Source organism: Phalacrocorax aristotelis, chromosome 6 (genome assembly GCF_949628215.1).
Source record: "Phalacrocorax aristotelis chromosome 6, bGulAri2.1, whole genome shotgun sequence".
In the NCBI taxonomy this organism is placed as follows: Eukaryota; Metazoa; Chordata; class Aves; order Suliformes; family Phalacrocoracidae; genus Phalacrocorax; species Phalacrocorax aristotelis.
Genome location: NC_134281.1, coordinates 51,596,039 through 51,620,686, shown reverse-complemented (window position 1 = coordinate 51,620,686; position 24,648 = coordinate 51,596,039). Strand labels below are relative to the sequence as shown.

Sequence of the window (24,648 nt, the reverse complement as noted above, 5' to 3'; positions counted from 1 at the left end):
AGAGTGATTTGACAAAATCCGCTGGGAGAAATCGTGGGGCTGGGAGTATTACTTTGGCCTCGCACGGTGCCTAGTTTGGGCTCTTTCATTGATATGTTTGCTTTTTAATAAGTAATTCACTCTGGGAAATTATTTCTCCAGATTTCTGCAACTGGTGAGTGGAAGTCTGAAAATTAGGTGAAACTAATATAAAGATGTGAAATTGATGCTGAAACCTAATACCCAGAAAGGCTCTCTGTTGGAAGAAGTAGAGTTAAAGCAAATGAGATTTTAAAGTTGCCTAAAGGGCGGGGGAAATTATGCGAGTTTCAGCAGCACCACTTGGACAGACTCTGAGAAGGGCACCGCTTGTCCTTTGGTCTTCTTCAGACTTTGAAGATGAGTAATTTCTACGTAGTCTAGTCTCTGCTGAAGTAGACTATTTCCAGGTTATTTCCTAAAAGGACAGGGCGATTTGTGTAACTTGAAATTGTTTATTTGCTACTCTTATTGTTAAACTCTGCTTGTATTCAGTAACTAGATCCATGTATGTGAACAAAAGTAGCCCCCTTAAAATACTGCCTTTCAAACTTGCATTTGCCTTTAAGGTAAAAGAGTGAGTTTGGTGAAAAACTTCTCATCAGTGTAAGCTTATTTAAAGAAAAAAAACCACCTTTGAATACCACTGTACTGTAGATCATAATATTAATAATTACAAAAAAGCATGAATATGAATATTAATACTCTGAAGCAGTAGCACATTTTTGAGTATTGTCTGCCTTTGTCTACATTGAATTTCTACACTGTTAGAATGGTGGGCTGAAAGACCATAGAAATCCTGTTTTCTTCCTTGCATGTGCCGTTCCTGCGTGTTCATGCAGGATTTCGGAAAACCTGTTCTAACAGTATCTCAAGTGCTGTTGGAGTCTGTTGCCCTAATGCTCTGTAAGGAGTTTACCTCAAAAGCAGCCTTTTGTTACAGAAGAAATGGGCTGCGGTGAAAAGGCATAAATATTGAGAAGATATTTTTCTGGCTAGGTACAGGGAGAAGCCTTTTAAGCCTTTCTATTTACCTTCTGTGTTTTGAACTGCACTGTTCTGGTTGTGGGAGTAAATAGCAGTGGGTGAACAGGAAGGCAGAACCTGGAATTACCGCTTTCAGGTGAACACAGAGACTGGCCCCCACACAAGTAGGTTGGCGTGGCCACAGCTTTGAGTGTACCTTTCCAAAAAGTACAAAACCAGGAAGCTGGTGAATGCAGTGTGGAATGAAGACTCATTCCCAGGCGCATTGGTAGGAGTTGTTAGAGAGAAGTGATGCTTTGGCCACCCGGTAGAGCCAAGGACCAGTCGGCCCTTGGGAGAGGCTGCCGAAGTGCGTCATCTTGCTTGGTGTCCATAGGGGTGTTGATGGGGGACAGGTCTTTTGCCAAAACATGTCAACATCCATCTTCCATGTATTGAAAGCAGATAATTGATAAAAGAGAAGTAAGGGTGGGACTAGACAGCCAGAGCTTCAGGCTGTCCTTGAGCATGTCCGTCCTCCATTGCATCTGGCACGTGGGAGCGTGCCCTCGTACGGGCACAGGGTGGAAGGTGCTACCCCACGCATTCGGCATTCGCTCTGATCAGCGCTTCTTTGTGCAAACACAATACAAATATTAAATTACTCTTCTCTTTTTTTTTGTGTCTGTGTGTGTTAAACGTTTCCTGTCACAATGCAGACAAATCGCTGTTGGTGCAGCTATTGTCTTTGGTGGGGTTACTCTGGGGATGTATCCGACAGATCTCTATTGCAAAACATGGAGGAAAATTCTGAGTGGTCTTCTCTTTCAAACAATGCAGAAGCTTTTAATTTGGTTTTGTTGTATTTAATTAAAATAAATACACCCAGAGGCTTGAGCGATTGCTGGATGTTTAAAAAATAGAAATAGGAAGATTAAACAATTGAAAAAAAACATTGTAATGCACAAATTTATTATACAAAAACGTATAAACTTATGTTAATAGGGTGATAAAAATTCAGGGGGAAAAACTGGCTTAAATATTTAAAAGTGTATCTTTAGATCCATTGCCCTTTAGATCTTGTGCCCTCTTTTGGCCTTACTAAATCTTCATGTTTGATTTAAAATATTTAGCTAATTATATTTTAATATTGCCTCACAGAAACTTGAGTTGTATTACACAGGCCCTAATTTTCTTCTGTATATGTGTCTGTTTAACTTGCGTTAGAGTTCTGCATGCCTGTTTGATGGAATATTACTGGTCTTGTTTAACACTTTTATTAGATTAGAGGGCAACGGTTGTTTTGTTACTTTTTAAAAAAACTGTTTATAAAAGACATGGATGCTGTTCTGCTTGGCTTTTATTTAATGTTACAGATGACACAAATTATCTAACAAAGGTGAGAAGAAAGGAAAAACCCAAATCCGTGAACTTGTTTCTGGATTGTTTGATTGTTTGCAAGCGAAAGCCTCCTACCCTCCGCTGCAGAGTCACAGTCATCGTGCGCTGTGGCCGGCACTGCAGGTGATGCTGGCCTCCCTCCCTGCTAGTGATGCAGGCTGCAGTGGTCCTTCTTGTGGAAGGATTTTATTTATTTTTTTGCTGTAGAAAACAAAGTGAATTCAGTTTCCACGGTATGGTTCAGTTTCCTCGGTTGTCTTCTGGAAGGAGATAGCTGAGAGGTGCTAAGATAGAAGCAGGTGATGCTGGCGAGCTGGTCCACAGGCTCTGTCGCCTGTTTGCCAGCCTTGCAGAGGGCTCTCAACCAACCCTCTTGTTTCTGGAGAGAGGGTGATGGGCGTTTTGGGAACTTTCAATTAAATATTGGAGGTTTTCTCAGTATAAATATTGTCAGCAGAGATCAGAACATTTCACCTTTTGGTGTCAGACGGTGGCATGCGTTGAGATCTAAGTGGCATATCTACATATTTCAACAAAATATGTTGCCTCTCCCACCTTCGCATTAACTTTTTAGTTTCATTGGCAGACAGATTGCGTTTTATGTCCTTTCTCTGCACGTTATGCCAGAAGGTTCCTTTGCTGCAGAAAATAAATTTATAGTCGCTAGCTGATAAAGGTCTTTCCGCAGCGCTCCTGCAGAAACATTTTAGGAACCATCCTTCCCGTTGTGGTGGCATCGCTCAGCTGCCTCTCCCAGCACCAAAGGTGACAGCCTGCCTGCAGTATTTTCTGCTGTATCTTTCCCCGGTAAATTTCCAGACCATGTCAAGGAGAAACTGAAACGTGTAGGTGTAGGATTCTTGGATAACTTGGTCCAAACTATTCTGCTGACTTCTACTATGAGGTCTCATAAAAATGCTTTTTTCAGGTAGGAGCTGTCAGGTCTATTTGATTATGGACGGCCTTTGTATGGGCACTCAAGTGCATACGTGTGCGTGTGCACGTACATATTTGCTCTTCAAAACTGACATTCAAGCAAAGAACAAATCACTTGTGTTCATGACGCGTTTGGTGCAGTTTTATGCCAATGAAGGCTTGAGCTGTTCCATGGTTAGCGGTGCCATTGTATACTGAGGTGATCACATGTTTTGAAAACATTACTTTTAGGTTTTACAGAACCGTAATCATTTTTATGTATGTAAGCTATTCAAGTTATTTAACAGTCTCTCAAATCTGCCATTTTACATGCTCCCCCCCCCTTTTTTTTTTTTATGAATAGAGGTAGGCAAATGAAAAATAGCCTAGCAATCACAAGTTGTTCTTCACAAAAGGTTAGTAGAGAAAGTGGAGATGTGAAAGTACTTTTAAATAGCAGAGGTAGTCTTTGTCATGATAAATTAAAAAAGGGCAACATTTTTTGTCTCATATTGGGTTAAATTGAAAAAATAATCACTGCAAATAATGAAAATTAAAATAGCTTTTGTCTCCCCTGTTGCAGCATTCTGAGCAAATGAACAAAACAAAAGACCAACTGATTTGCTGCAGCTTGCTGAATTCCACCTCTTGGTATTTTGCAAGAACAGAACATTGTCTAATACCAAAGCAAGAATTTTGTCTATGCGTTTATTGTGTAAATGTGGTTAGAAAAAAAGTGCTTTAAGATTTTGTTGAAGCTTATCCAGTAACAAGATGTATTGAGATGACTTGCATATCTTAATAGCAAACTTTTCATCTCGTTAATAAGGAGGAAATGTAAAGAATATTATCAAAATAGTCTGTCTGACTTGCAGAAAACATTAAACTTTATCACATCGCAACAAAAGTAAACTCATTTATGGCCGCACAAAAAATGATTGTGTCTTGCGTTTGCCTGCTATAAATTTGATTTATTCCTGTAGTAATTACAGTTGCTGATTTGGTAAAAGTTAAAAACATTCCCCCCCTCCAAACAGAACAAGACTTCTGCATTCCCGTTGCTACTGCATTGCAACACTTTGAACTTGCTTAGCAGACATGACAAAAGGTTTTAATTAAAATACTAGTGAGATTAAAAAAAAAAAAAAAATTTGTCTGCATTAACTTTGTATGTTTCTCATAATTCTTTCATTCTTGTAATAAAGGAAAAATACTGTGTCTGAGCTAAGAGGTTGTCCTCCCTCCTTACTGCGCCTCAAAAGATGGTGTCGGAGCTCTGGGATGTTTTGCTTAATCCTGCTGTGGACTCTCTCTGAAGTCCTGTTGAGATGTTACATGTTGGGGGGTGGATGAGTAGGAGGTACTTAGGAGGCTTCATTCACCGGCAGGAACATGATCCTGGCATGGTTAGGGGTGTGCTGAAATCTACCCAAGTATCTAAGTTTCCAGCTCCCAAGTAATTGTAAAATAACTCATTCTTGAGTTTTACCCCATCTGAATATTCAAAAACTAAAGACTGTCAGCTACAAAACCAATAGGGTAGCTCAAGGACCTTCAGGAATTTTTCTGCCAAATCCATGGTGAATTTAGGATGAGGCTAAAAATAGAGATCATTGTCAGAGTTCATTAAATCTTTCCACTCTTTTTTTGCTACTTTGTAATAAATATCTCATTCTCTGAAACATGATTTAAATAATGATGTAAATCAAGCAGAAACTTTGATGTAAATCAGTTACTTTGATCTTACTTTGTTACATTTCTCAAAGGAGAGGTTAATTATTAGTAGTTTGGTAATTATTAGATTGCCTTGATTTGCTGCTAAGTACAGCTTTTACAGTAAGGTAACACCTTTTGTCAACATTATAAGCATATGTTATAATTGTCTAACTATGCCAAAGCATTCATGTACTTCATGCTTATATTTTTGGTAGTAAAGTATTCGTTTAACATACATTGAGTGCTAAATATGTAGTTGTACTGCTGTAAAAATTTGAATTCAGTTAAAATGCATGAAACAATATTAAATAGTGAGCTACGTTTCTCTTAAATTTGCTGGATACAAAAATCGAAAGCAAGCTTACTGCATTTTGCTTTTTGAATTGATGAGGGAGTGGTTTCAAAGTTTGAAATAGTTACGGTATTAACTCTGGATAGTGACTGGAAAATGGTCTTTGCCCTGGAGGATCGGTAGATCTCATCCTCTTGCACTTAATGTTTATTTCTAGATTGGAAAATGAAAACAAATCTTTATACTGTGTTATTTCTTAATTGATTTCTTATTTTTAGCAAATCAAGTCATTGAATTGAATGAACTGAATAAACTGAAATTAGGAAAAAAAGCTATTTCTACATCAGCCAAAAGGTCAATCATTGTATAGAGTTGGTTTAATGCATTACTTTCAGTTGTTTAGGCTGGTGATTTGCCTCTCTTGAAGGCATGGGAAACAAATGTAGGTTTTTTTTGAACATATATTTGAATACTTTTGATAAATTCATTTTAATGTTATGTGTATTCATAAAAATATGTTGTAATGCTTTAGAAACATAAACCTAATTTTTATTAAGTACTTTAAGATGTTATTTAAATATATGTTAAAAGTAGGCGTTTATTTTGCTTCTCAAGGAAAAACCCTTAACAGTGTGAAAAGACAAATTTGCGTATTTGGGAGTTTTTTTAATTCTGTGTCACTTGTACAAGCACGTTACAGGATTACAAGAAATCAGAATTTCTTGTATTTGTGATTGAAGAAATAAGAACCTGACTCTCTACAGTTGGTCATTGTGGTTACTGTACTGTTTGAGACTGTTTATATACTTCTAAATACGTAGTGCCAATATAGCCTTTATAATTAATGCAGAAATCTGTGTTGTTGTATGTTGGCTATATTTGAAGTCATATTCAGTTTTCTCTGAGTTTCAGAAGACGCAAATATTTCAGTGCACGATGGTATAAAGGTGGAATTGTAGAGCAAAATGTCTATGCAATGCATTTATTTTACTATTATCAATATATTCCTTTTTTTTGGTGCTTTATTCACATATATAAAATTGAAATACAGGCAGCTCTGAGACGGGATTTTGACTTATTTTACTAAGCAAAAAATTGAGTGTTTGTATTGTAAATAACTTTTTAAAGCTCTCTTTAATACTTTCTGTTATAGCAGATCACTCACTGGGGATTATAAGTCATAATTCTGGTATAGGAGTGGGGAAAGCAGTTTCTTTGTTTAAAAATATGCTTGTCTAGATTTTGTGAGTATATCCATCCATGTTTAATATGCATCTCTAATAGATGTGCTGTACTAATGGATGTGCGATACAGTAAGTATCACCTTTAGTCAGTGGGCAGGGTTTGGGTATTCCAGTCTCCATGATTACTGCAATTCCAGCTCTTCCCTGGGACGGTAGCATTGCTGCTGCTGAAAGGAAAACCTTTTAGGTTCCAGCAGTATGACGCTATTTTGTTTCTGATTTTTTCTTACCCTTTTATAAGAGGGGAAGAGGAAGAAGTAGCAATGTTTTGTAGAGGTGTTGAGGGCTTGATTATATCTAGAATGAGGGTTTGCTGGTGGTAGTTGTTTACCGATTTGGATGTTGCTGCTAATTCTCCAGTGTTAATGTATTCTTATGGGTCTTTGGGCTTCGTGTCAAAAGCCTTGTAGAGAGATAAGCATCAGCTCTTCAGTGCAATGGAGGACACATTTCAGGAAACACTAATGTGAACTTGATCTAATAGTTCCTCTGAAATTTTCCTTCATGCTGTTTATTGCTTTTCTTGGATTTATGCTGTAGCAAGATGTTAACGCTAGATACTTGAAGATTATCCTGTTGTGCTAGTCTGATGCAACGAATTGCAATGGATTAAAAACAAATCTTTCCATTGTATATTTTTGTATTAATATTGTAACATTTGTTTCTCATAATAAAAAAGCCTTTTATCCATTACAGTCAGAATTTACTGTCCTGTAGAGTAAGCTGCTGGGCAACCAAAGAAAGCTGATAGCCACTAATCCTCAGAGAACAACCCCTAGGCCTGACCTCATGCTCTCTGTCATATCGATAGCCCTCTTGCAGGTTTGTGTAATAGCGTAGTTGTTTGGACATTTTATTATCTCAGATTCACTTCTGTACCCCTGTGCTAGAGGTGTTCTGCTCTACTAGTGTTGACAAGATACCAGTACAGTCTTCTCTTCTTCTAAAAACCTTCAAAGTCCTCAAGTCTCCCTTAAAGTCGGTTTTGTGCAGAAGTCTGCTTGATGTGGAGTTAAAATCTTGCAAAAGAGGAGGCGGGGAACCACTGAGCAGTGCTCAGATGCTCCTTTCTAGCTCATCCTGGACAAAGGAGCAGTAACTGCTCCTTTTTTCTTTTCCAAGCTAGTTGAGTATCAGAACAGTTTTTCTGGGACAAGAGTATTACCATGGGTTATACAACACAGAGGGCTGGGATTTTGAAAGCTTGTGTCTAAATGAAATATTCCTTCTGGTTTACCCTCGGCAGACTCCAAGGTTGGGGTGACTGTTGAGGGAATGGATGGTTTGGATGAAGCAAGAGCTGTCATTCAAGAATTTTTTTCCGTGCCAGATATTCTGCGTGCAAGAAAAGACATAGCAGGCTGATGTGTAGTAGTTAGTTTCTTCTTAAAAAGAATAACTCTAATCCTAATTCCTAATAATTAGCTACTCTTAATTCCTAAAACGTGTCTTTATCCCTTTGATTACTCAGTAGCTAATGGTAATTTGTATGCCTGTCATCCTTGTTTCCTCATTCCTTAAATGTCTAACAATGGAGTTCTTGGAAACTCCATTCACATTACGTATTTGTTTAAAAGCTCAATACCCTCTGAGAGGGGAGAGGAGGTGCTGTGCTGGGTGGTAGCCTGTATCAGAAAGGTGGTTCCTAGTTTTCCTCCTGATTATTTTAGCACTGTGATGGTAAGTGGATAAGTCTATGGGGTGGGGGATGGGGGTGGGAGTGGGAGAAGGTGGGAAAGGGGATTTCTAGTGAAAATGAGTCTGATACAGGGAAACTGTTCATCTTGTTCGAAGCTGGAGCCTTATTTTGCTTTGTTTTCTCTCTTCTGAGAGAACAGCCAAGGAGAAGTTATGGAGTCGTATAATAACTTAATAAAAGCTTCTAGGCAAATAGAAGGTGAATGTGGCCTACGTGTGCTTGACTGCTGAAAGTCCAGTCTGGTCTCTTTGGCGAAGTTTGTCAGACTTTTCCTGTTCAGTCACCGAGGGCATTGCCGTAGTGCTGTGTGTACAGGAATAACACAAGAGCAGTGAGAAAAATACATCAATATTGCATCAGCTGCATGAAGTGCTTTAGCCACATCTTGTTTTATCAAGCTTGTGCCTGTGTTGGCCTACCAGTCTGGCTGTGAAAGTACCACTAAAACAGAGAAAAGCCTTTAATCTGGTACGTCTCTGAACAAGGTGACATAGCTGTTGCCCTTCGGTACTCAGCAAGAACTCTGGGCTGTATATCGACATGCACCTCTACCCCTGCAATGCAGATTTGCAATTGCTCCTGCTCCTTTGGCGATATTGGGAATGGGGGTGAGATGTTCAGCTTGGATAAAATGGTAGCATGTTAGTTGGATATATCTGAAAAAAATGTAGTCCCACTCCCTCCAGCAGCATTGACAAGTCTAACTTCGGCACTGTTTAGCTGATTGGTATAGAAAGCACTGTAGGAGTTACCTTGTTACAGTAAAAATGTTGCAAGTAAAACACAGGCAGGGATCATGTGGGCATCAGAAGTTAAAATTCCTGGTCAAACCTTGAGTTTACCAGGGCAAAAATGTTATGCCTGATAAATATTCCAGTTGGGTGCAAGGACACAGAGACATCTTCAGTTTGCAGCTCTGGCTGCTGGTGAACTCATGAGAAGTTTTGATACACTTGGATTTGTATGCATTTGGGTCATGAATTTTTTCCCCTTGCCACAGGATCTTCAAAGAAGAAAAAGCATGTAAACACTGTTCCTAGATTTCATACAGGTGGGAGTAGTGGAGGCGTCATTTCTCCTTGGGAATCTTTGTAACTTGTTCGTCAAAATCAGTCATGCTTGGCCCTGTAGGTAAGAGAAATTGTTCAGAATTTGAGAGTCATAAGAAATGTTTTGGCTTATGGTGAGAGGTTTGTTAGCTTTGTGCCCAGAACTCACATTTCTGTGTCTGACCTGCTCCCAAGAACATACTGCCAAAATAACAGTTAATCTTTTACAAAACAGTACCAAGAAACCCAATGTTTCAGCTTCTTTAGCTTCTTTCTTTTTTTTTTTTTTTTTTTCCTTTTTTCCTTTTTCTAGGAGAAAGCTGTGGCAGATTAGGCAGAGACGTGTTTGTTTTAGTAATCCTACCTCAGGTAAAAAAGTCTTGGGTGTTGGTGGTCTTTCAGGTGGTGACGAGCGCTCATCTGCCTTCCATCTCAAAGGGACCTGCAACTGGAAAGGTCACCAGCACATCAGGAAGCAGATACTTAGTGCACCTGTCTGGTTATATTGGGTCTTAATCACTTAAGCCAAGCACGAAATGCCAACTCCAGCTCTAGAAATACTCTTATGACTCAGTATGGTAAAGGGGCTTTCAAATACTTGCCCAACAGTGCCAGAAGAAAGGACATGTTTCGGCTGTGGTGCTGTATGCTTTCTAACTTCCTTAGTGTCTAGGGATGCAGTGTTAGATGGCTTGGAAACTCCAAGCCTGTTAGTTGGCATTCTTGCTGCAGTAGGCAGGAGCAGGGTTTCTTCTCGGCCACATGCCTAGGATTTTTCAAGTGCAGCCCTTCTGAGCACTTCTGAAACACGTGGGATTCCTCTGTACAATCATGGCTTGGTTCTCTATGGTCTAACTAGCCCTTCATTTGAATCACGCGTTTTGTTGTCTTCTGTGTTTTGTAGACATTGAAGTCTGAAGTGATTGCTGAGCTGAGAGCTCCCTTGTGACCCAGAATTGCATTTTCCATAGAGATAAACTGCCACTTGAAATCGTAAAACATGGTGGTTTTTTTTTTAATTGTTCTGTCCTTCTGCCCAGCTTCGTTTTACATTTATGGAGAAGCCATGATATTCTCTATATATTCACAGAGTTCTTGAATAAATTAATGTGGGATTCAGAAAACAAACTCACTTTGTACATTAGTATCAAAGCCAAAGAGGCCTCAACACTAACTATCTGCATAGCTAAAACTAGTATAGCTCAGACATGTGCAAATCAAATGTTTCTTCATCTTCGTAAATGAGTTTTCTCACTGATTTGCAGATTATCAGCTTGGTTCTTTATTATACAATATACAATTTCTGCCATCCAGATATTCACCAAAGGTAACATTAGACACCGAGCAAATAATTGTTTCCTGTCACACTGCATTAGTAACTGGGAGGAAAGTGTTTCCTAATTTGTATTTGTGCAGAACTAAATATAGCTCTAGTGAAGCTTAACTTCAGCTTTAGCCATTCATGTCCCTAAGAAATTCAGCACCACGTTTGTCAGTTACTGGAAAAATGACTGTAGACATTCTTGTGTGCGTCTTGCCCTCCCACTTGTAAGTTTTACAATCTTAGCAACTTGAACGTGAGGTTAACCAAACTCTCAGAAAAGCCTGATAGTCCTGGGTTATTTCTGTCTGCAGGGACTACTGCAGAGGGTTTTTCTTCCTAATAGGAGTTTTAGGATAGCAAGCCCTGGCCGCAACTCCTCTGTTCCATATTTAGTAAGGACAAGGTCAAATTGTCCTATAGTTAAGTTTTCCAGCAAAAACTGCTGTGATTTTTCACCTTAAATCTGTTATTACTTTGGCTGTTCTGTAGAGCTGATGGCATGATGCATAAGATCTTAAAAAAAAAACCTGTTAAGAAGGGCTCGGATTGGATGGTGCCAGTGAAATCATGCTGTGTGCCTGGTAAGAAAAATCTGATATTGTAGGAAGTTGTATTGAATAGATTGTGTATCCTCCCTGGGAAGCGTACAAGCTGATATCTGTGCCTTGGTGTCAAGTCTGTCAGCTGTGGGATAACAACCTTCGTGACGCATCGGCACTGAAAAGGCAGCACCGTTTCCTAAAACACCGGGAATGCCAAATGCTGGGTTTTGGAGCTTGAGTCTTTCAGCTGGCATCTGTGAGAGGAGGATGCTTCAAGTTCATCTCTTCCCATGGGGCTAGGTGTGAGCCTGGGCTCACAGCATTAGTCCTGTTCCTTTTTCCGTTTGTATTTGAATTCACCAAGATAAGCTCATCCTCCCTAGTTGTCTGTACTTGCCATCATCCAGCAGTCATCTCTGCTGGATGAGTGTGTTTCCAAGGTCTGAGGGATCTTACATTCAGGGTTTGCAGAGAGACCAAGACAGTACTCATTCATCTGTGTCACTTCTTTAGCCTTAAGTGTGCGATCAACTCATGCATTTTATCACTGTTCTGCCAAATTTCATCAATTCTCTGCAAAACTTCCTTGTGTAATGGGTGCTGCATGTAATGAGGAGGAAGGAACACATTCACCATTGCTAGTGGGGAGGAGGAATCCTGTGTTTGTGGTGTTGGCTGTCTGCCTACACCCGTACCTCTTACCTTCAGAGAGATCCTTTGAGGAAGCGATCTAAAGAAATCCAAAGAAAATTTCTTAGGTTTGTAACAGCTTTCCTTCTGGCAGACTGAGATTTATTTATACTGTGGGATGTGACAGGCAATTCCTGGTGCCTCAGCTCTGTCTAAAGCATGAGTGATCACTGGAAATGCGAGTGATTGCATTAGAAGCTTTCCTCTCTCCAGTGAGGAGAGTGTTTGAGCTTGAACTCTCCCCTCTTTGAGATCTTTGAAGTTTGGATCTTTAAAACTATTCTCCACTCCAAAGACCTACCAGTGCAGTCGTCATCCTTCCCATCTGAGACGGGCTGGACCAGGCTCCCATCAGAGGCCATTAAAGCTGCTCGTTTCATCCTCCAGAGAGGTCAGCAGAGAAAGACATAAGTAAGTAATTATTCCCTGCCTCTCCTCCCAGTAGCTGAGTGAGCTCTGGAAGTTAACATCATTAAATCTCTGAGCAGCACGGAGGGGCTGCAAGCATCCTCAGCCAAGGAGCCTCGTGGCACGCAGCGGAGGGGAGGGCTGAGTAACAGGTGGTATTTAGAAACTAATTAATATTTGTGAATAACAGTGTGCTATTGGTAGGAAAACAAATCAGTCTGTGTGTGAATATTTATGATGATGGCTTTCAACAGTGCTTGGATCGAACAGTCCTTTTCCAGCTGCCACATCTCCGCTTGTGTCACAACATTTCACACTGGGGTGAAAACCTTCTCTGCTGCGCGGAGCCGTGCTGTGGGGCGGCAGCCAGCTGGGCAGTGCAGCAGCGATTACATTTTTAGAAGAATATTCTCACCAGTTCAGTATTAGTGGGGCACTAGGTCTCAAACATTTAAAGTATTCTCTGCTGGTGGAGTAAGCCATGCAATTTAGCTTGAGATTTCATCCTATTAAGAGCCAAGCCATGCACAGAGATAATGCTATGTTTGAAGAGAAAGCAGGTGTTAAAGGTTGTTCTCCCTCCTAATGTTGTGCGCGAGTGTTTTACAGTAGATCAAACTTGCCTAATGTAATCTTCATCATGCTTTCATTTAAAATGCTCCCTGTGGTTTGTATTTGTGGAACTGAAAGAGCAGAATCTACTTTGTAGCATGGTGGGGCGGGGTGTTCGTTTGAACATATGTTCACACTGTCATTTGGGAAAGATAATAGGTTTTTAACCTCTGTCAGTATTAGACTGAGGCATTTATAGAGCTCTATTAAAGCTGTGCCTAGGCAGCTAACCTCGCGATACAGGTTCTTCACAATTTGCCATTTTCTTGTGATAAGTTGTGGCTTTTCTTGGCTTCTCACAGTGCTTCTTGCTGTGTCAGCCAGCATGGGAGCTTACCAAGGAACAAGGAATTCCTTGCTGTTGTCAGTGCTGTGTGAAATGCTTGTGGCTACTGGTATTGTCTGTTCAGTAAATACTGTCACATAGATTGAAAAGTAGCCTTAGAAGAGTTTCAGAAAATATTCTTTTGGGCTTGACACACAGAAATGGGCAAAAACTGTGGTGGTGGCACTCCTGCTTTTGGTTGCAGAGATGCCTGGGTGCAGCTGTAGGTGCTGAGCTCTTGTTCCAGGGTGCTGCAGGGGGCTGTGCAGCGTCATCCTTGCTGTGCATGGCAAGGAAGCTCTCGGCAGCCTCTGCTGCACTTGCTGGCCTTGAGTTTAACTTGGGGGTGGAGGGGAAGCTGGTTGCATTTTGGGAAATTTTTTAAAGGGGGAAGGTGTGATTTAGTGTGCTGAATTCCTATTGGTGTGGGTCTCTCTTTAGTCACTTTAGGCTTCTGGAAACCTAAATTAGTGTGATGGAGACTGCACCCTGCTTCACGGAGGAAGTTGCCTCCAGTGAACTGCCATTACCACTTTCGTCATTGCTGATTAAATTTTTCTGTTAATGTTTAATCCTCAAGAGCAAATGCCTAATGTTGATATGCCCTCTCTCTGTATAAGCAGAATATCTGTTTTATAAAGTTGGCTATGACATCCAAAACTGAATCAGTGTACAATTTTAAATACACATGTCAGACAAACAGATGAAAAGAAATTCAGGGTGTAAGCGATCCTTCCAGTGTGCACAGGCCCTGTTGTGCCAGGGGTTTCCAGAGGTCTTAAATTGCATATTAAAGAGTGCTTGGTGTATGACTGGGAGTATTTTCTAACCTCATCTTAAGATTCTTTGCTTTCTGTCTCAGTCTTAATATATTCCCAGTGTAGAAAAGCATTGGGGATTTTTTTTGTTGTTTTGTGGTAGTTTTAAAAATATTATTATTATTATTTTTTATTGGTGGCATGTTTCCTCTTCCTTTTCTAGCAGCAGTGCCACTGTGGTGTAGCTCAGAATAGCTGTCGTGAACTGCCCCTGCTATGCAAATGCAAAAATCTACCTACACTCTTGGGATAAAGGAGTTTTAGTGAAATACATATATGTGTACCATAGACGACTGTAACTATCTGTGTTAGAACTATAGGAAATTCCATAGGGTTTCCAAAGAATTAAATTAAAAACATGCATAAAAATCAATATAACAATCAGCAGCAGAGACTGATATGTGTAAGGGAGGATATGAATTTAAATTGTTGGCTTACAGAAATTTCAAGCATTTTTATGCATTTAATAAAGGGTTGCCATTTAAGTAGCTTAAGTATCCTCTGTATACAACGTGTCCTGGGATTTAACAAAGCACTTACTGCTGGATGGATTCCACTCAGATGTGATTGCCATTCTTGCAACAAAGACTAGCTGATGAAGAGAGTGAAAAGAGCCTGCACTGAAATGGTCATCATGTTAGTGGTTGGAGGAAGGGAGAAAACAGATTTGTGTAATCTATCTTCTGTTTGTTTAGTATGTTAGTCTTGGTCATGGGCATCAAGGTGGATGTGTGCCTGCCTAAAAGAGGGTTTTCCTCAAATCCCAGGGAGCCTGCTGGGAGGTTCCAGGGTGCTTCTCTAGAATTCTGTCCTGAGGGGTGGAGGCTGACAGTGTGGGACAGCCAAAGGTGGGTATGGGTGACCTGACACTGATTGAGAGATGCTGGGGTAGAAAATTGGGACCCTGTATGAGAGGGGGAAACGCTTATAATGTAGGCAAGGGAGCTTGCAGGGACAGAAGAAAGAGTGACGACATGGTGAAAGTTATGAAAAGCATATTGAGGAGCATTGCGCATAGATCCTGGCAGGGTAAGACCTCCAGGTTTAAAACAGGAACACGCTCTGAATGACTGGAGCAAATACTGCCAGGGTGTGCCAGAAGTAAATATAGTAGAGTAAGCACTGCTACAGAGTCATTGAAGTCAACGCTGCATAAGATAAAATTGCATAATATATTTGTTTGTCAAGGTTATTAGAGCACAATTTTAAACAGATCTGAGTCCTTGGAAAGGTGACTGAATTCTGGTTCCCTGGGCTGATGTTTCCAATATGTCCCGGTCTGATCTGGCAGCAGACTGCCAGCAGAAGGGGCGAGCTTTCCATTCCCCTCCTACCAGCTCCGGTGCTTGTCGGACCTGCTCACTGTGCCAGGAGGGAGGGAACTGCCCCCTCTCCCCCAGGTGAAAAAAAGTGAAGGGATTTTTGTTGGCCTGGTCAGCTCAGGTGGTGAGGGGATGAAAGAGGGTCTCCAAGGAGTGCGTGAGGGAGAGGGTAGGTGGAGGTATCAGTGAGTGCGTGGGGCAACGGGCGGGCAGGCTGTCCCAGCCCCACGTCCCACCTCGGACCTGGAGCAAACCGGGCAGCGTTCCTCCCCTCTCCCACCGAGGATGCAGTCAGCGCACGATGCAGCAACCATCAAGAGACCTGGATTTCAGGGTGCGGTCACACTCTCTGAAAGAGTGCTGAAACTGTTTACAAAACGAGTACTTTGTAAATGGTAAAGACTAAATAATGTGTTCTATGCATTTGCATAATTTTGAATCACTTATCCTTCTGAGGGCTGTAGTCATTTGGCTCATGTTAAAGAATGCTTAACGGTGTAATTGAGCTCAAGTCGTCAGTTGCGGAGCTGAGACCATGCGTGTTCCCTGCAGTGTCCCTGGCACCGTGGAGCGGTGCCCTGAGGGCTCAAAGCGCTGTGGGTAGGACAGGTAAGAGGCATGGTCAGGTCTGTGAAGGGTCAGGATATCTTTCAGGAAGAGCTTGAGACCCAGAGCAATGGAAGTGGGATGTATATCCATGGTGATAGCATGCAGGGTCATGGTGTTAGGAGATAGAAACTTTTGCTTTGAGATGGGTGGCATGGAGAGGGTTACCATCTGGAAGTGCTGGAGAACTCAACTTTGTGCAGTTACAAGGTGACAGTGAGCTGCAGGGATGGTGCTGGGCAGAAGACGGCCAAGAGAGGTAGCAGAGGAGGTAGGTAATCTCAAGGATGGAGAATCATTTGAGAGCAAACTCCAAGAACTTTCATGGTTTGGGCAGTAAAATTAGCCCTGACAGGGAGGTGGTGTAATTAATTTTTATTGTCAGGAAATAAACTTCAGGGATAGGGAAAGGTGTTTAACCTGCTGGATCAATGTTGGCATGAAAACAAATGGATAAAAGCTGTTCAGGAATACATGTTAGGCTGAAAATTAGAAGTTTTTCAACTGTTGGAGGAATCAGTTCTGTAGTAGGTATCGGATATGGAGACTGAGGGAGGGTGTTGTCAGTATGTTGGGGTCCGTCACTGTGGTCAGGGTTCTTCGACGTGGTGCTGGTCATGGAGGGCCTGAGCTAATGGTCTGTGAAGGAAACACCTTTCTTATCTGCATCTGTGTGTGGTGGTGGATTGTCATGATCATGTCGTGTCCAAGTAGGGTAAGAAGGAGGAAACAGTCCCTTGCTGTCATGGTTTTGAGAGTGTCTGGATGGGAATATGTGCTGAACCTAACAGCTTCTTCCCCAGGATGGAGAATTTGTGTTGTTAAGTGAAGGTTTAATCTTTACTTTACTGTTAGTCTGTGAATGTCTCTGCTGTTATGGTCATTTATGATGCTTATTTTTATGCCTTTTTTTTTTTTTCCCCCTAGGTATTTTTATGGCCTCTGTCACAGTGGTGTCTCAGTGTCCCCCAGACATTTATGGATTTATTCTGAGAACGTTCCTGTGAGGTAGGGAAACGTTACAATGTACACTTTACAGACTGGGAACTGAGGCAAAGGGAAATACAGGTTGCAGGAGGGGTCCGTAGCATAGCCAGCAGTCAAAAGCTGATTGCCAGCAACTTCTTTGTTGTCCTAATCCCAAACTCAGCTACCTGTCTTTGCCTGCCTGCCTGCCTTCCGTCCGTCCATCCGTCCTTCCTCCCTCCCTCCCTCCCCCCCTCCCCCGGTCTGAGTTTTAGTAGAAACAATCTGCAAGGGGCTGGGAGGACCTGTGAAAAATAAGATTAGGGCTACTGGTGTCCTTTTTTTAAACATTGTTACTTACAACTTTAAATGCTTTTCTAAAAATATCAGTAGATCTGTTTATGTTAAATGATTAACATGTTTAGACTTTCAACAGATAAGCTGTCATGCCTTTTTGAGTCAGTAACTCCTTTATCCTACCTGTCTAGGCTTGTGGCTGTTGAATTCTTACCCTGCCTAAGCTAATGCCATCCCAATCACCTAAAGCAATGCCAAGAATTTCATCATCCATGCAAAGATCTGATTCATGTCAAGACAGGTGTAAAGTTTCTCAAGCACACTTATGTATAATTACTGTTTAACTTTATTTTTCAAAGATCTTTCCAAGCCAGCTAAAATGTTCAACTTTGAGCTCCCAGATTCTCCCAGAAATTGGATTTCAGTGTCTGATTACTGATGCTGATCCCTTTCAAAAATATCACAAAGTTCCTGACACGTGTGTGCACTGAATTACAATTTACATAATAAAATCAAATATGAATAACAGCTTGAAAAATATATTTCTTTTTCCCCTTCAAGTAAGGAATTTTTAAGGTAGGTCTCCTTTGAGTCCTCCTTTCCCTTCAAGTTGGTATTTAAAGTGTGACTTTTACTACTTAAGGAATTTCCTTAGAGCTATGGCAGCATTATAAATTATGAAGATACCAGCAGGCTCTGACAATTAAATATTTTTATTGTATATTAAAATAAGCAACATTATTAAAATAACATGCTAAGAAATACTTAATGCCATCTTTCTAATTTTGCAATCTGTAAAATACACACATTTATGCTCTTTATTAATGTATATTATGTGTCTTCGTGTCCCCAAGAATGAAGCCGTAATGACTCATGAACTGTCTCAAAGTGTACTAAAGAAGATTAAAGAGCTGGCCAGTGACCTTAACAGTCAATTAGGCTGTGCGTTACTCAGCCCAGTGTTTGTGGAGTGTAGAAGGGAAGCGAAAACTCATTAGCTAAGATGCTGATGCTTGAAACAAACAGGATTTCTCTAAAACAAGGAACTGGGTCTTGTTGCTTAAGTGGAGATAGAAGCACTTACAGTAGGTATGTCTTTGTGTATGTATGTTTGAAAGTACTGCTGGTGTGGTCCTGGGGAGTGGAGAAAAGCCTGCTGGCGAACTTTTGGGCCGAAAGCCTTTTGGAATAGATTCTGCCAGGCATGGATGCCGTTGGGTCAGGCAGTGGCAGGTGCAGTAGGAGATGGTGCTCAGGTGGTGGGATGTGCCACCTGAGGGATTATGCAAAGACGGCACGAAAGGGAGGGCTGGTTTCAGAAACCTAGTGTTTCACATAAACAGCAGGGCAGGGAAGAATGTCTTGGCAGGGCATATGCTTGGTTTTCCTCAACAGTGAGCGCAGGGTTGGCAAGGCTGCATTTGGATGCATGTGAAGTGTGAGCAGAAATGCTCTGGGCCGCTGTGCCCACTGAAGAGCAGAATTTGAAGATGTGTCCCCCTCTCCTGTGGGAGAGGTGGGAGCGGGGAGGTGACGGGTGCCGAGTACTCAGAGGTACAGCCAAGTCAGATCCCCTGTTCCCTGCCAAGTCTCTATCCCTTGCACACTAACCTGGCCCATGGAGTCATCAGCACAAAACCAGGCTGGCATGGGCAGCAGGGCTGAGCGCATCCCAGCAGTGGGTTAACCCTGTGACATGCAAACCCAGACAGTATCTGAATTACAGGAGAGCCTCTATCATCGTTAGGACTCTCATTTCTTAACTCATCATTTGCATAAAGGTTTATACTGTGTTTGGAAGCATCTTAGAGCAGTTCTAGGTTGGAGACGTAACATCCTCCCAGGGGTGCAGCCATGGTGACAACACTGAACCAAGAGCAGTGATACTGTTCCACGGGAGCTGAGCCAGCAGCTTTGTCATGTTCCTCCTCAGCAAATCAGTGGTCCTTGAGGGCTTCTCAGTTTTATAGCACTGCTCTTCTGGTAGGTGCAGTTATGTATGCTTTCAGCTGACCCTGAGAAGTTCTTCTGTCATTCTTTATGTGAACTCAGGTTTTAAGAAATAAAGGATGACAGACTCAGTCTATACAAAATGTGTCTGAAGTACAGTTTGAGTGGCATGCAATAACATCTTTTAAAGCAAATCAATTTTTTTGAACATAAATTGGGCAGAATCTCCCTGATCTAGTCATAGTTTATCTGTAGGGTTTTCTTTTAAAATAATCGCCTTAATGAAGTCCATCTGATTTGGGGGGAGAGGGGAGGGGAACCTGAAAAAAAGTGTGCTTTTGCTGTTCAGATGAACAGGAGGAGAAAGAAGAGGAAGCCTTTTCAATCATGTCAGGCTGAATCTAAAGCATCAAGGAATGATATTACAGGAGAACCCCTGAAGACAAACTGTAACCTAGATTAGCAGAATACAGATTAAGTTTTCAGGAGTTTAGAGACTGCAGTGCATCCTGAAGGAGTCTTTTGACATTCATTTAAACTAAATTTGTTGTATGGTTGCTTTTCCAGGGATATACAAAAACAACAAAAGTTTCCATTTGAATGTTACAGTCCTGAAGTTAATAAATTTATTAAAGTGAAGACTGCTTGAAATGATTCAAAAATCCAAACTCTGGATTTTCCATTTGACTTGGCTATTGCTAGGGAAATATTATATATCTATGTGATGGTGGTTTGGGGGCTTCTTTTACATGCAACATTACCACTGAAAGCTGGACAATGGAATTGCAGTTAAAACTGAGACTTCTGCACGATTAGTTTTCTTCATTCTGACTTTAAAGTATTAAACAGTGTCATTGGGTCACACTCTTAGAATTCTTTAATTATTTTTATTTTTTAATTTATTTGCATTTTGGAAAATGTGTTGTGGGGTGTTTTCTGTAATACAGGTTATGTATTTCTACAAAATGCTGGCACAAAGCTTATGTGATTCAAAGTGATTTGATTGTGTGTTAATGCCACATTGGCCAGAACGTTTTAATACTTAATGCAAAACTGCGAGTTACCCATTACTTTTCACTGTAATATGGCGAACAGTATTTTCTCGCTTTATTTAAATGACAGCCTTGAAAGGGCATTGGCTGAATTCATTGGTGTAGCTCAGCATTCTTTATGTATGGCTGTATTTTTTTTTTTTTTGACTTGAGTCTTTATAGGTCCTTTTATCTTACAAATGAGTGGAGTGCTTTAATATACTGGAGCCTAAAGGGCATGACTGCCGGCCATTTACCTGGTGTGTGTTGGAGAATGTGTGTGGAGAGGGAAGGGTGGGGTTTAAAGCTCCAAATTCGGACTAGTAAAATTCTCTTCTGCTTTGAAGGTGTATGTTTTAGCTGTCTACAGGGATATATGTTTTCAAAAATGTACTTATAAAAAAGCATCAGCAGAAGCTGGAGATGGTACAAGATTTAACCATATTTGCAAAATTGAACATAAGCTTTAGCCCTCTGGTCATTTTCATTTCCTTTTCTCTTATATAATCAGTTTATTGGTGGGTGGCTTTTGTTTTGTCCCTTTACCTATTTAACTAATTTAGCTTTCTGAGGGTTATGCAATAAAGGTAGAATCACCATAACTTTGTCATCTCACAGAGTCAGCACTTGCTCGCACTCTGGCGCAATGGGTTTGAATAGCTGCCACACCATGTGTGTATGTGTTTTCTAAACCCCAGACAAGTGCTAAACTCATTAAAAATACATGTACATAAGTTAATGTGCATAAGGAGTTTTGGTACTGAGATGTCCTTTGAGGATACATTTAACTCTAATTAACTTGGTTTCGTTCTATCTATTATCAGCATAGGCTTGGCTGAAACCAGCCAGTATTGGTTAGAGTTCTGGTTTGAAGTAGAGCCCAGCGGGACGGTGGATTAAACACTGCACAGTTGTGACTGTGCTGGGGCTCCCGGTGCCTGTGCCAGCTCCCGGGGCTGTGCCGGGCACGAGCACGGGCTGTGCCATTCCTGGGGGCAGAGTGCCACACCAAGCGGCCACACATCCCGTCGTACTCTCAGGCAAAATTTCTGGATTTCTAAAGGGGCCTGAAATAATGAGGTTTGCCGAGCTGTGATTGAACAATTGTGTGATACCGAACTCCTCTGACTAAAATAGAGGCTGAATTTTTCCACTAACAGAATAAGGAAGAGCAGCAGATACTATCAGTATTTCATTGGTCCGACTTTTCTCCCTGTTCAGACCTTGTTTCTGTTCATCGTTAACTCCAGGACGATTTCCAAGGATTCTGCTAATTATGATCTGTTTTTCAGGGGAGGCAGGCAGCAAGACAGGGTTACTGATGGTTGCATTTGTAGTAAGAACAAGTACAAGTGTACAGGGACTGGAAATACTGGGTGGGTTTTTTTGGCCTGACGGTGTTGGAAATCAAGTTATGTCCAGTAAAGCAGGTTTCACTAAAAGCTGATTGTAGTGTTTTGTGAAAGGAGATTTTCACTGGATCACTTTGGAGGAAAATACTCACAGACCCATATTCAAGAGTAGACTGCTGTATTTTGTGTAACTGGAAGAATGTATGGATTTGTTGCATTTTAATCACAGCTAGCAAAAGAAAGATTTTTTTCCTCCTATTTGACTGGTACTAGGGTTTCAGTCTTGCAACGGGATTTTCTAGGTAGAAATGTAAGGTAAAGCAGATTCTGGATTTAAACACTGCGCAGGGGAGAGGGGGAACCACTACCCAGCAGTTTTTGAGTGTTCATCATTTCCTGAAAATTGGACCTTTTAAAGTATTTCAGGTTGGATACACTAGAAATTGAGGCATTCAAATCACTAACTGCTTTTGAGAATGACAGTGAGAATATCCATTAACATTGCGTCTTCTGCCTAGGGGATCACAGAGCAGAGACTGATGTGTCATTGAGGATGGAAATGGAGCAGTTTAAGAAGTTACTGTGCTTCAGCTGAGATGTGGTAACAGCACACAACCGTGTCTAGTTCATTTTGCTGAAAAACAAAATAGAAATCACAGAGGATGATCTAAGGCTGTCTGTTTTGCTTTGCATAGAAGCAGACTAGCTATGCTCCTGTAATAAGTTGTCATGTCTCAGCTATGAGGATGGTAATTTCCAGTTGATGAAAGGTAAATTATAGCTAGAACAGATGGGTGCATTAAAATTGTAATGTGCTTCAAGACACCTGTCTGTGTTCACAGAGGAGTGGGACTTGCTGTGCTGGTTTGGACCGGTGGTCAGTCTAATTTGGTACCCTACCCCAGCAATGATCAGTGCTAGATAACTGAGGGAATGTACAGGAAATCATGCATTTGATTATCAAATGTTTTATCTGCTGGGGAAGTGTTGACTTTTAAAAATGCATCAAACAAAAACCACGCTGGTTTAGTCCCTTAGAGTACCTTTTAAAATGCAGTTAAATTTCTCTTTAAGTCTTCAGTTGCAGATAAGGAGTTTATGGACATTTCTTAATGTTTTCCCTTTGGACATCTCAGTGAGGGCTGGTCTAAGCCATATAAAGTCTTTAATCTGGCTTGGTCGTGGTGGTGGCTTTTCTTTTTTTTAACGTTCTGCATCTCCAAAAGGCCAGAGTCATGGTAGATGAATAGTCTGTTTTTTTGTTGTTCCCCGCCCCCCAACATTATACCTGAAAGATAAAATGTTAAATGGGTTTCATGTAGTTATTGTATTGCTTGAGTGTGTCTTCGCATTAATTAAAATTAATTTAAACAAGGTGAGAGGAGTAAAGTGCAGAGTAAAGGATAGATCAGAAAAAGTAGATAAGATAGGTGTATTCAAATAGTCAGAGCCTGATGAAATTTGCCCTAGGGTACACCAGCAACTAGCCAAGCAACCTTTGAACCATTTACAATTATCTTTTAGAAATTGTGAAGAGCAAGAGAGGTCCTGGAGGGCTGAAAAGGGCAAATGCAGTACCTGCCTTTAAAAAAAGGGAGATCCAGGGAATTACAGCCTAGTTAGTATAACCACAGTGCTTGGAGAATTGGAATGAATTTTTTAATCAGTTTCTAGGAATCTGGAGGATAATATGATAAGGACTGGGAGGAGCAGTACTTGTGATGTTACCTTGACTTCAGTAACTTTTGACATAACCTCTTGTGGCATTTCTGTGGAATAGGGAAACGTATGTATTTAATTATACAGTAAACAAGTAACTGTTTAAAGACTGTGTTTGAAGAGTAGTTACCTATAACTTGCTGTGAAAATCAGGGGAAGAAGGGGGGTGGCATGAGGAATCGTGTGAATACACCCCTGTTTGTCTTGGGCTGAGCTTTATTTGCTGTTCTCTTTACTGATGTGGACAAGGGAATACTTAGTAAATCTGTAAGTAAGCCCAAACTGAGAGGGGCTCAAGCATTGTGAAGCATAGTTCAGAATTAAATGGCTATGGTAGACTGAAAAAAAACGTTTGGAAATCTGCAGTGTATGAGAAAGGAGCTGAAATGAGGAAATAAAAAATTGTGAGGATGTGGCTAGGCTGCACAGCCGTGGAAGAGCACTCTGGGACACGGGCTGGGTCACCACCTGCACAAGCTAACCATTGCAGAGAGGAAAAACCTCCGTTTTGAGTGCATTAAGTGGACTGTAATTAAAGGTAATGGTTCTGCTGTGGTCAGTGCTGCTCAGGCCCTAGACTTGGAGCTGTGTCCAGCTGCAGGGATGGTATGTCAGGGAGTGTGGGTTGGCTGAGGGCATCCCCAGATGTGGCTGAGGTCTGGAGGACAGATGAGATGTGGAGCTTGTTGGAGCTGGGCCTGATGAGCCTGTGGATGAGGAGACCGAGTGATCGGTTGCTGTCTTGACCAAGGAATGGACAAGAAGCCCTCCCAGTTTATGGTAAAGCTGTAACTTGGATCCCACCGGTGATCACAAGTATGAGAAAAGCATGGACAAGTCAAGAAAGGTGCCGAAAACTGTAGTGAATCAGGCAGAGGACTGTATGGCTGGCCGGAGGCTGGAGCAGGAGATGTACAAGTGGGAGCCAAGGGAACAGTGCTTCCCAAGCCCGGGGGAGGGAGGGTCACCACCCCGAGTGGTGGCTGGTGTGATGGCAGTGTCTGGCTCTTCCAGGGGGAGCACAGGGAATGGAAAAGAGGCAAAGTTCTCAGGATGCAGCAAGAGAAGTTCTGAAAGTTCAACTTGAGGGTGAAGAGCACTGGAACAAGGGTCCAAAGAGCTTGTGGCACTTCTACCTTTGGAGGTACTTGAAAATCATCTGGGCAAGGCTCTGGACAGCGTGGTCTGACTTCAGAGTTACCCCTGCTTTGAGCAGGGGTTTGGACTAGGGACCTGCTTTATTCTGAGGTTCAATAAACTACTTTCATCCTCATTTTCATTGGAGGATGAAATTTTTGAATGATAGGTCTCTCAGGTCAGTAGCAGGGCTCCTCTCAGTAACGTTAATCAACTGTTCAGAAGGGCCGGGTATTACTGAGATTGCTT

At 41.4% G+C, this 24,648-nt stretch overlaps 1 protein-coding gene across 8 annotated transcripts in view; it reads left to right on the top strand.

The window, feature by feature from the left end:
• The window catches only part of PTPRF (protein tyrosine phosphatase receptor type F), a 394,797-nt gene that overhangs the window by 79,368 nt on the left and 290,781 nt on the right, over window positions 1–24,648 (top strand). For 5 of the 8 annotated variants that reach the window (XM_075097851.1, XM_075097857.1, XM_075097855.1 and 2 more), the window contains exon 2: window positions 16,875–16,955. The exons of 2 other annotated variants lie outside the window; for them this stretch is intronic. The gene's annotated coding sequence lies outside the window, so the exon portion shown is untranslated. Of the gene's footprint in view, window positions 1–10,284; window positions 10,304–16,874; window positions 16,956–24,648 lie in introns of those variants that run through there. One more of the 8 variants, XM_075097852.1, reaches the window with a different exon arrangement.